This window comes from Embiotoca jacksoni, unplaced genomic scaffold, assembly GCF_022577435.1.
Source record: "Embiotoca jacksoni isolate LCO1_2020_lvr unplaced genomic scaffold, fEmbJac1.0.p SCAF_2, whole genome shotgun sequence".
NCBI lineage: Eukaryota > Metazoa > Chordata > Actinopteri > Embiotocidae > Embiotoca > Embiotoca jacksoni.
The window spans coordinates 15,517,853-15,530,859 of NW_027185340.1; positions in this window are offsets into that span (position 1 = coordinate 15,517,853).

Consider the following 13,007-nt stretch of genomic DNA (forward strand, 5'->3'; position numbering starts at 1 on the left):
CTGTGTGCTTGTTATAATTATACCAGATAACTTTTCCACAGTAAGTCTGCTGCATTTAGTCCGCGGTGCAAACCGCTAACGTGATTTTACTCGGTGTAGAATAACTTAATTTTGCTGAAATGGGAGCTGACGTGCTAATTAGCTTCTATTGAGCTCGTAGCAGAGTTCAGAGGAAAATGCTCCGATAACCGCAGATTTTTTTTTTTAATGCGTCTCAATATAGCTACGATCAGAAACTATAATATATGTAACTCTGTATTTTACATGTCGGGGTGATGGTGAACATGGACCAGAGGAGATCTAGTCCTCACGATTAATGAGGGTTGTTGTTTTTGTACTCTGGTGTAACGTTACGATCACCGAGCCTCTCGGTTTCATGTACCGGTACCGGTCCGGATAAACGAGCCCGACTACATGTGCAGGAGGCTGCAGGGAGCAGGTGGAGGTGGAGGTGGAGGAGGAGGAGGTGGAGGGACATCAGTGAAAGAGAAAGACTGTCTGCTTGACCTGAGCAGGTTCAAAGTTTGAATTGACGTGATGTAATGAATTGACGTGATGTAATGAATTGACATGTGATGTAATGTAATGAATTGACATGTGATGTAATGCAGCGTTCATGTTGCAGTCGCTACAGAACTAAATCAACTCCTCCGCTCTTATTATCTCCACTGTTGTAATGCAGGTCATTAGAAGTAGTTGGAGACTCACTGTCCGCTGTCTCTGGTGTCCAGTTTGACTCCTGTGTTACAGATCAGGGGGACAAGCTTCATTTATATGCATCTGTATGTTTCACTCATTGGACAAATAAATTCTGATTCTATTGTGTTTTCCCAAAGCAGGCTGCTCCGTCCTCCAGAGAGACAGAGGACCAGTGGGACATCACGCATGAAGTCACAGAGAGGTTGGATGTCAGACGGACCGCATAGTGGGGAAAAGAACTGCAGCCACAGGACCGTCCAACAGAACACTGGACACCTTCCAGCGAGGGGGCGGAGCTTCAGCTCCTTCAGGACACGCCCCCCCCCCCCCAGTCTCAGAGCAGAGAAGACCGATGATTTCCTCACGATTTCAAAGCCTAATTTAACAAACTTGTCGGTGTTTTTTTTTTCATTCAAATTTGGATGGGTAGTTAACAACCCACACTTCTGTGGTGTGATGAACTTAAAACTCATTTTCATTTCTACTTTACAGCATCTTTAACGCTTATTTGGGGGTCAAACGTGGGTTTTCTCACTTTAAAACCATTATTACTTAAATCTCAGGGAGTTTATGCCGAAACACGGCAGAAGTCTGGCATGTAATACACCCCTCAGTCCTAGAGGATACTGTATCACATTTTGCCTCGCCTTAGGTTTAGTTAGGTTTGATTAGAGTGAGGAAAAGATGATGTAGTTTTACATAGGTAACATACATCATGTTAGTCCCCAAATGTACATTATGTAAGTTAAGTAAAGTATGTTATGGAAATAACTTAGTTACGTTTTGTAAAATAAATCCACGTTGACTTTCTCATGGACTCAAACACCAGTCTCCTGGGTGAAAATCTTTGTTTGGACTGGTTTAACGTGTGTACAAGGGAAAACCTAAATCGACACGGTGAATGTGAAGTCACCAGAAACTGTTTAGCATAGTTTAGCAGAACTTCTGGAAGCAAAAATTAAATAGCTTGCGTGTTTCTGTCAACAGTCACACATTTGATCTATCAATTTACATTTTACATGCTGTTAATTTCTTCTTTGTTCAATCTGGACAAAAACTGAAGGGTAAAAATGTCCATTTTCCATTTTACGTAGGGATTATGTTTAGGACAATATCATGGCAACTAGCTTCTTTTTTTTTTTTAACTCAATGCTATGCTACGCTAACCAGCTACTGACTCCAAGGATATCTTTAGCGTACAGATAATATCAAGAATCAATATTTTCAGATAGCTTTCTGCTACACGTTTTTTTTTTTTTTTCAAAACGTTAATGCGCTTTAGGTGTAAAAATACATCTAAATCAGACATGTTTTAAATTAAGAAACTCAAACACTTAAACAGGAAATATGCAGAGATACAGGACTCTTGCAGTGTGCCGATGCCCACAGATGGATGTTAAAATAATGTGTACCACCATCTATTAAAACCTGAAGGGAAAATGTCAATTTGATTTCCTTTACAGAAAACATAGTACCTCTATTTCTTCTGAAGGTTAGAGGGTCACAATCCCACAAACGTTATTGATCCAGTGAAGCATTAACATTCATGCTGACATCTTTAAAATGCAGTGCCTGTCACAGTGAAGTATACCGTGTGCTACAAAGCCAGTCTTTGTTTGTTTGTTTGCTTGTTTGTTTCCTTGTTTCCTTCTTTCTTTCTTTCTTTCTTTCTTTCTTTCTTTCTTTCTTTCTTTCTTTCTTTCTTTCTTTCTTTCTTTCTTTCTTTCTTTCTTTCTTTCTTCTCTTGCATGCTTTTTTTTCATTACTGTACTTTCGGGTGCAATTTTTGAAAAACGGCCCCCAGCTGTAATGGAAAAGAAAGGAGAGGGAAAGACCAAAAATTCTCAAAGGTCAGTGTGTGTGTGTGTGTGTGTGTGTGTGTGTGCGTGTGGTGCGTGCGTGTGTGCGTGTGTGTGTGTGTGTGTGTGTGTGTGTGTGTGTGTGTGTGTGTGTGTGTGTGTGTGTGTGTGTGTGTGTTCAGGCAACAATCGCACTTGAATGCCAAATGAAATAGACTTTTCTCTTTTCTCATGCTTCCATTCTGTGCACAGTGCCACTACAACCAGTCAATACAACATGTTTCTGCTTCCTTCTTCTTTCCCTTCTTCTCTTTCAGCCTTGTGACCTGCTCAAACCATGACCTGTTGAAAATTCAGTTTAAGCATTCCCATGCCTCCAAGACACCAACTCCAAACTCCCCCTGGGCTAAGAAGTTGATTGGTCAACCTCCAAGTCCACACAAACGCACAAACTGCAGCAGAAAAGGCAGAAAATTTACACAAAGTGTGAAAAAGAAGGATATGGTTTCCCGTGGAGTCTCCAGCCAATCATATATTATTCATTTTCACCAGGCACACAGTTATATCGCACACACTATGGACAGAAGAGTTCTATTTCATCAAAGTGAACAGAGGAATAGAATTTTTTATAAGGGGACTATGAAAATATTGTGTTAAATGAATACTCCTTTGGTATTTTCAGTTTATGAACTTAAATATACATCATTAATCCAAAATAAATTCACTTCTCACAGTCATCACTGAATATTTTTACTCTCTGATCTTATCTTGAATCCTATCTCTCCTTTTCGACTTTTTTGTCGCCCCTCTATTTTCCAGCATTTCTATTTTTTTTTTCCTCCCATCTCTCGTTCCTCTCGATCCTCCTTCAGGGCAGGTCAGACTTCCTCTCACACTGTTGGATAGAGAAATAACAACATCATCTGAACTCTGCACGGGCAGACTCTGGATTCATTTACACAGTTAATGATGGTGTAATCTGGTGTGCTCATCCACATGCAAGACCTTATATCTTGTTCTGCCTGTTTTTTTTCTTCTTGAAAACATTTTTTTGAGATGGAGGAAGAGAAGGAAAGTCAAAGAGAACAGCATGTGAGAGGAAGTGAAATAGAAGGAAACGGACTGATCTGCAAAATCTAAAAGGACTTCATCTTTTTCTCTAAGGAATACTGCTCTGTAATGAAAAGTGAAATCTTCGCAGGGAACTCTAGGGGGAGCACTTACCATAATGCACAGATTTCCACTGGATGGTTGTTCTCAATTTTGAGAAACCAAGTTAAGTTTAATGCTCTGAAATGTATGTTTTACCTCCCTGTCAAGGATGAAGAGGACGAGGTAAGGATCAGTAAGCCTGAAAGTATGATGTTTTATTTGAATGCTGTGGTTGATTTTAAAATCACGAGAAAAAAAAAAAGTCTTTGTTTCAGAATTTTTCAGAAGTGAATCATTAACCTAAAAATACTGGAGGTCCCAATGGTAATAGCGTGTTTAGCATTTTGCTTATATCATAAAATTATACGACAGTGTCATTACTACATTACTTATTTCTGGCAACAAACAAAGCATGCCTCATTCATCTGAATTCACAGCAGCACCGACACTGCTGTGTAAAACACAGAACATGTGAGATCTTCCCTGTTTACATTAACAACAAAGAGCAGCTAGTCACCCATGAGATCAATCATTTGAATCACTCACCGAAACCGCGATAAACAGTCACACGCTGCACATCTCAAATGTGTGAACTTACTTCACTCACACATTAAAGTGTTCCACGAGACAAAGTAAGCAGTATTCACGGAAGAATATGGGATTCCACAGGGATCTATTTTAAGCCCTCTTCTTTTGACATGCTTTTATCTGTCTGTTTGTTTTCTTTCTTTTACATATTGAAAATATTAATCAAATAGTCAAACACAGAAAAAAATGATGAATGTATCCCTTCAGTGTTACGTCTCTTGTGACTTGACAAATACATTAATTGATGGCATTTCCTTATATTAAAGTATAAAACATATTTGCTGTTAAAATTGACTGGTTTAAAGACAGAATTTGTAGCACCCAGGGTTGACCTGAACACAAAGATACATGACTTGCTTTTTTTTTTATGGTACTGATCTGCAGAAACACACTTGAAAAGGACAGTGTACTATTTGCATACCGGCAGCACACAATGAATCTTTGCATTTGCAGCCATTTCGGAGACAGCTTAAGAGTTTACACACTTACAGTAGGTGGATATCTAGAAGTGCACATCCATACAGTATTATTGTGCAGCTTAAGGGCACAGACACATTGCATTCTGTGTAAAATTCTTTGAACTGCTTGGGGATTAATTCAAAGCAAGAGTCTGTGTCAATCTCCACTATTATTCGCAATGACAATGTTAGGATGAATAAAGCAGCCCGAGACATTTCCAGTGAGATGGTGTGTTTAACATAACAAAAGGATGTTTTTCCCCGGCATCTTATTCTGTTTTCTGAAAAACCTTGATTTCATTCAGGCAGTCAGTCAGTTTGCTATCATCTCTCCTTTTCCCTACCTTGTTGTTTAAGCCACTGTAAGCCCACTTCTTCTTCTCACCCTTCACATTTCACTTTCTTTCTTTCTCTCTCTCTCTCTCTCTCTCTCTCTCTCTCTCTCTCTGTCTCTCTCTCTCTCTCTCTCTTTTCCTTCCTTCCTTCCTTCCTTTAGCGTTATATTTCCTGCTCACTTTCTGTTTCCTTTTCTCTTTGTTTCTCTATTTCTTTGCCCTGGACATAAATGCATAAATGTTTAGCATTTTCAATAATTTATTTATTTGTTTCTTATTTGCATGAGGGCAGAGGGTGTGTGTGTGTGCGCACTGGGAGGAAGTGGGGTGGGATGGCTGGATAACAGAGGTCAAAGTATAAGGATGATGTGGTTATGGGTTTGCAATTAATGAATTTACATACGGTAATAGGGAATGTTTGGCAGGCAAAATGCTGCTCCCAGATGGGAAAAAGTCTGACCTCTGACAAATGGACTGATCACAGAAACCGAAAGAGAGTGAGAAAGAGAGGCTGACCTCGGAGAAAACAGGCAGTTCTCCCACTTAATTTCACAGACACTCATTTACAGACGTTTTCATAAGAGAGAGCGCAAAGGGAAAGAGATTAAATTGCTTCATGCATTGATAATATCTTATATTTTGTATTAGATGGAGACAGGCTGGAGCTAAAGAAGGAGAGAGGGAGAGAGAGCGACAGACTGACCAATCTCTGGGCAATCTCCTTAATTTCACAGACTCTCATTTACAGGCGTTTTTCGTAGAGGAGAGAGAGATTAAATTGCTTCATGCATTGAAAATGTCATATTTTTTGTAAAAGAGTGAGGAGGGAGATGGAGGGCGTGAACCGGCTGGTCTTTTGGTCCGCAATACCTCTGAATCCAATTCAGAGTTAGACTGCTTCCCATTCCATTACACTATTCATCAGCTCACATCTAATTCCTTTTGCCCTGAAAAGGATCATATAACCAAGTGCATTGATTTTAAGAACCAGACTGGTGATATCAAATTTTTCTTATCGTTAACAAATGCCGTGGAAACACCAAAAACAACAATAAGTCGATTCTGCTGTTGTGACTGCAATCATATTCAGTGTGTATGTTTTTATCCTTCAGTGTAGAGGTATGCATGTGGCGGGTGTGGATGTGTGGATGTGGGAGCGTGCTGAGATGAGGAGGTAATTGGTTGACTAGTTACTGGCTACTTCAGATGACTGGCTTCCATCAGAAAACAGCTCACGGCATAATGATCATCACCCCTCGGCAGGGCAACACTTACATCCCTTCATGTACATTTTTCTTTGTGCGCGTGCAGGTTTGCCATGCTGATGGCTTCTTTGTTTCCTGTAGGAGTTTTTGGAGGTGTGCTGCTTTTTCTTTTGTTTTTGTTTTTTTTTTCAATCATGGCGCTTTAGTTTTCTTTGCTGCACCTTCCTTGTTCGATTTGTTTGTTTTCTTGGGCTATCTCGATATGAAAACACATTGTCAATAAGCAGAGTTATCAAATCTCAGTGTTTTGAGTTCATCCTAATTTCAGCAATATTAATTGTGATTTGGAAAAGTCCAAATGAGGGTGGATCAAAAAGTTCCTAAACCGCTTCTGTCGCGCGCAGGGAAAGCTATAACCTTTGTGAGAAAGTATTCTAAATCACTTAATCAACATTAGCGTCTGTGTTTGTTTTTGTGAATACAAGTACGTGCACATTTGCAATTTCACCATGGGTTTTAGCAGAGAGAGCACATCACATTTTGTGTCAAACTGAGCCAGGCAAGGTGTTTTGAGGGCAATCCAAGAGGGGAAGAACGTCAATGTCTAAGACTGAAAAGGAGCATCAGGTTGGCAGTACAACCAGGTAGGTTTTCTTTGACATTTGCAAAGCTGTGCACTGTGAATATGTCCCACAAGGTCAGACTGTCACTGCTGAGCTGTGATGTTCTGAGCAATCTGGTTAAACAACACTCGGTGCAATTGACCTGAACTGCATTGAAAATGCACAAGTTTCTCACCAGCCACAACACAACTATAGCTCCCCACTGTCTCTACCGATTTGGGTCACTGCGACTTTCTATTGCCCAAAAGGTTTACAAAAAATGTGATGTGTGTTCTCTGCATAAGTTTCGGGTCAATGCTGAAATCTCAAATGCACTTGTACCTGGGGTAATTTGGAATACGGAATGTGGAATTACGAAGTCTATAGCTTCCGCCTGCTCCGTGCACATCATGGTTCCTAAAGTATTACGAGACGGACTAACACACTGTTCTGATGTTGTTGGATCTGATGGGAAAAAAAATAATTAAATCCTGATGCTTTTTTAGATAAATCACCATCTCATAGGTATATTTGCTGATATTTAGTTGCAGAAAGCTTCAAGAACATACAGTGCATCTGATTTTTCTTTGCATGAAAACACTATACTCTGGATGTAGCCAATCTGCCTGCGATGACAGAACTTTCTGCCATCACAGTCTTCTTTTGATTTTGTGCTTTTCTTTTCCCACAGCTGGAACTTCGTATCTGTTTTGACATGCTTGATCAACCCACAGCTCTTTGGAGTCACACACTCACTTCAATTCAGCCAACTTCTCCCCAAACAAACCCTAAGAAGCCAGTCAATCCCAATTCACGTTTCCACGTGATTGCAAAGTAAAATGTATATTTCTTGGCGGAAATCACACGCAAGTGAAGTAAAGACTTCGTTCCAATTACGTTGTTCCCACTGAAGTCACAGTTGGCCCTGACATGTTGCAACTTTGTTCTGTGACATCAGTGGTGCTTGGAGAGATCACAGCACAGTCGCATGACAAAATACACACATGCAAACTCACACAAACACGTCCCCACGACTAATAGGTTTCAGAAGCTGTCGGAATAATTCTCTGCTTGTTATACACACATAATTAGTTTTTAAAGTAGCTTTCCATGAATATAGTATCAATTACTTCCTCTTGCTTCGTTATCCTCCTTGGAGACAGGTGGATTTAGCTGCCTCACATTTTCGGATGTGACAGTGTGTTAATTGAGCTATTAGCCAGAGGTGTCTGTCTGTTCGTGTGAAAGAGAGGAAGAGAGATGCAAACTCAACGTTCAGCTCATGTATGTGTGTTTGCATCTCCGCCGGTGTTTTTCCTCATATTTTCAGTCTTTTATGTCTTATTAACACCTGCTAACATCGCAGATTGATGAATTCAGAAACTGATTTTTCATGGAAAATCTTACTTATTTGAAGACTGTTTTGGTTTGAGTCTTTTAAGTCATCTGTGGTGAAGTACTTATTTTATATCCCTTACTTGTGAAGCCTTTTGTCACTGTTTTGTTTTTTTCAAACCGTCATTGGTGTCCATGAACAATTTGAAGGGTTGTACAAACTGTATGTGACACACTGACGATCTCTGCAGTGACAAGAGGTGATCGATGGGGTTACTGTTATGTGTGTCTGTGTGTGTGTGTGCGTGTGTGTGTGTGTGTGTGTGTGTGTGTGTGTGTGTGTGTGTGTGTGTGTGTGTGTGTGTGTGTGTGTGTGTCAGAGCATGTAGTGGAAGGTTCTATTGACAGCATGCTAGTCTTCCCACTGTGAAGTGGGATATGAGGTTTGACCATTTGTGCGTGTCTATGGGGGATGGGGGTTTAGGGGTGTGGACAGAGTGTGGCTGATCGAAACCTCCCCACGGACAAGTTCTGGTATTGATCCGTCTGTATCTGTGCCCCCACCACCGAACACACACACACACACACACACACACACACACACACACACACACACACACACACACACACACACACACACACACAAGACCTGACTGCAGGATGTTGGAAAAAGATTTCAGAAACATGTTGGGCACAAAGGAAGGGCATTTACTTTTTTACTACAATTTACAGATGAAATCTGCAACACTAATGTTTCACACATATAAGAAGACATTATTGAAGACACTGATATCGGACCATTTGACTTCCCCCCCAAACAAAAACCAAAAAAAAAAACCCGCAGTTTATTTTTGTCAGTCCATTACTTATTGTATCCTACTTCCATAACAGATTTCAGGGGCATGAAGACTGTCTGCGGGTTATATGCTCACAGTTGAATTGAGGAAGAACTTTATGAATGAGATCTGATAACACCTAGAATATAATACAATACTCATGTGGTGCTGTTAGGCCACTTGCTAACCTTGTTGTTCACATATGCAACCCAAATCCATCATTCTCCACTTTACAAATGCAAATAAGGCAAAGTAACTGGTTCCATATGAAAACATTATATTTTGTGCCTCAAACTGCCTTTTCTGTTTTTCAGCTTGTTGCAATAATGTGACCTACAGCAGCATTAATTTCAGCCACTTGAGGCGAGACTACTGAAATGCAGACTAATATCACCTTATAAAGTTGTTGATGCATTATGCATTATGAATATGTAAGCAAAACGTGGCTTATTTGCACATTCAGCAAACAAAATTAACATTAATTTGGAGTCATAGTCTAGCCACCGGACTAATGTAAGTCTCTCCTATTAATGCTTCAGTAAATATATGAAAATATATGATCCTTTTGCTTAATCAGAGCCTTAGTAGCTCAAAAACTGGTTTATCTGGAAACAAGGCACAAAACAATGACGAGAGTGAACCAACGCTGTGAAATTGAAGGCCATAAAACCAAAACAATGAGCTAAAAAAATACTAAAATGGTTCATAGAACTGAGTAAAATTGAAGCGATGGATGCTGATTAGATATTGGGTTGTCACTAAAAGCAGCTCCTTTCACATTGTATGTAGTAATTTAAGCCAATATAGTGGAGGCTGTGTGTTTACTACCAGACCTCAACAAAGGAACACCAAAACTAGCTGTTAATGCAGTTTATCAGTATCACATCATACCGTATGTTATCTATAATATTCAAGAAGCACCTAGAAATAGGTTTTAAAAGTATTTTTTCGGAGCTTCAGGAGGTTAGATGACCTGTCCGTTTAAAGAAATTAAATTTGTCATTATAGAGAGATTATTCCTCTGTTTTTAGTAAAATACCTTCAGCAGACAAGGGAGAGGTGAAGATCACAATAATGGTAATCAAATTAACCAAATTTATAACATCACTGAACATATGCTTCTGCATTCATCCTGTTTGTACCTAAAACAAAGGAAAATCATATGTTTGTGCTGTTTTTCGATATATCAGGTGGAAGCATAAAGTCAAGTTACTTTCCTAGTTGTCTCGAGTACGAGCAGCAGCTTAAAGCATGTGTTCAATGTGTACACCACTGCGAATATACTGTATGTTTTAAATAGAGTTGTATAATGGTTTGCATCTCCTCGTGTCTTTTAAAAAGGAGGAAACATTCTCTGTAAGTGGCCGTGTTGTCTTGTGCCAGATGTGCCGCTCTTCCTTCCTTACCCCTGAAAGCCTTCTGGTGACACATTTGATCTGAAGCTGCTTGATATGATTCAGTAAAATGAAGGATAATGGACATTGTACGTTAATATTCTGTGGTATGTTGGTGGTAGGGGGTGATGGAATAATTGAATGAGGGACCAAAAATAACGTGTTCATATAATGAAGCGCTTTCATGTCCTTTATGCACTGGGCCTTGTATAGATATATATTTATTTTTTATTTATTTTATAGTACTCTGTGTGTGTGTGTGTGTGTGTGTGTGTGTGTGTGTGTGTGTGTGTGTGTGTGTGTGTGTGTGTGTGTGTGTGTGTGTGTGTGTGTGTGTTTCCATCCTGCATGCATGACACCAGCATCTTATAATGCTCTCCTCTCTCCCACTGTGCCATTTCATTTTGTTCTTCTCCTTCTTTTTTTTTTCTTTTTTTTTAAAGCAGAACATTGATTTGTTTGCCGGGTACTGGGTTCACCTGGCCCAACAGCGGGGGAGCATTCACTCCCTAGCATGTTCACCATGGTTCCCTATCACTTCATAATGGAGGAGGCACGAACCAGAACACTGCAGAGGTTAGGCTTTTGCCATTCGGGGTGAGGAGGGGGAATGAACAACCATGTGGATCAACTGGGCGAGGTTTGAATACAAGTGTGTGTGCTTGTGTGTCTGTCTGTGAATAAAAAAAATAACAACAAAGTAGGAACCTTGTTTAGCAGCCAGGATGAGATGTAAGATATAAGGATGGGCTAAGATATAATGGTCAACAACTACTTCTTCTTCTTTTTTTTTTTTTTTTTTCATTTCAAGCTACATGTGTTTATTTCTAAATCTTTTATTTTGTTTCAGATGTTGTTGTTTCCTCTTTGTGGAGCCAATATCTGTCAACAATGTTCTTCTCTTGTGTAACACAACTGTAGTTGTATTCTGCTGTTGTCCCTGTTAGCCGGAATGAATGCATCTGCGTGTGTGTGATCATGTATTTGATTTTACTGAGACACTCTTGTTTTGCATTGTTTTGCATTATAATTGTGGGATGCAGTCTGTGTCACGCTGATGGATTTGTCTTCTATGAGTTTGTAGGAGTGGGCTGCTGGTTTTGTTGATCATGTTTTCTCTTGTTTATTTGCTCAAGAGGGGACTTTCTTGTAAATTGATGTGTGTGAGCTCATTGGATTTTTTTTTTTGCTACTCTGGAAGTTAGATTTGTTTTGTCATGTTGGTATTTGTAAGTCAATCTTAGTTGACCTTAAACCGTAAATAAACACATCTATTATTATGTTTACCTAATCTGTCTTCATGGCTGCTTGGGACTGAGAAAGTGTGGATCTATTTCATCTTGTGTTTCGGCCACCCCAGGATGAGTCACACATGTATCCTCTAAAGCTATATGCTGTGTTACAAATCGCGTTCTTACATACTACCACTTGCTATTTCGAGAGTATAAGTGCATTCACAGTGATGAGTGTGGAAACATGCTGTGCACAATAAGTAGCTGGAAAAAACAGTCCACTAATTGAGTGTGAAAGGATTGACGTTTTTCGCAATCAAAGGTCACCATAATGGCCACATAGCAGAAAGGGAGGGAACCACCCACCTAAAGTATTTTCAAACAGCAGAGGTCCCGGAAGCAACAGTGTTTATTTTTCACTACTGCTGTCAGATAGAAGACATTCCTACGTTTATTGTGCGTGTTGAATAGAGGGCACGAAACCACGTACATTTTTAGGAAAAATAATAAAAGCCGGCAGATGCGCTGAGTGCCAAACAGCGCTGTGCAATTTGAGGCAAACACTAACCTGTCAAAATTCAAGGACAACACAAGTAAAAGTACTTGCATGTAAGAGTACTATATGCGAGTGTGCTAAAGGGAAGAACACCGTTTGAAACGCAGCCGTAGTTTCAGTCAAATGTTTTTGTTACAACCGACTTATCACAGCAGGAAAAACAGGGAAGTTACTGATAGCATTAACAATGGTTCCGTTCACTTCAGGTTTCCCAGTGAGTCATGACAGTGTGACCGTGAGCCAGCTGACACGGCATCAGGACCCTGAAACTGAATAAAACCATCATTAATTATAGTTACACCTGTGCTTTGATGTGACATTTTAAAATGTCATCTATGAAAAAGTTTCAGAAAAATTATATGTTGCACAGACTGTACAAATCCAGTTTAATTAATGCTGACAAATCACATGTGACATGATGAAAATGAGTCAAATTTAATTCCCTGGAATTAAACAGACTGCAACTGAACCAACTAAATCTCACTATTTCTTTATTATTTAGTTAAATTTACAATTTTTTATTTATTTATTTGTATGTTATGTCTTTTACAGTGTATTTCTTATCGTGTGTAACCATGAATAAAAACATTTTTTTTTATTAATTCTATATCTGTTTGTAAAGGATTAAGATATATGTCATGAAAAATATATTTTTTTTTGCCTTTTATCCCTTACTTCTCAGTTGATTTAAACATTTCAAAATTCATATGCTAAATGATTATTCAAGTGTATTTCTAACTTTCAAACTTGGATCAGAGAGAGAAAAAAAAATAATAAAAAATGCATGCATGCACAATGCTCCTTCTTCTCCCTCGG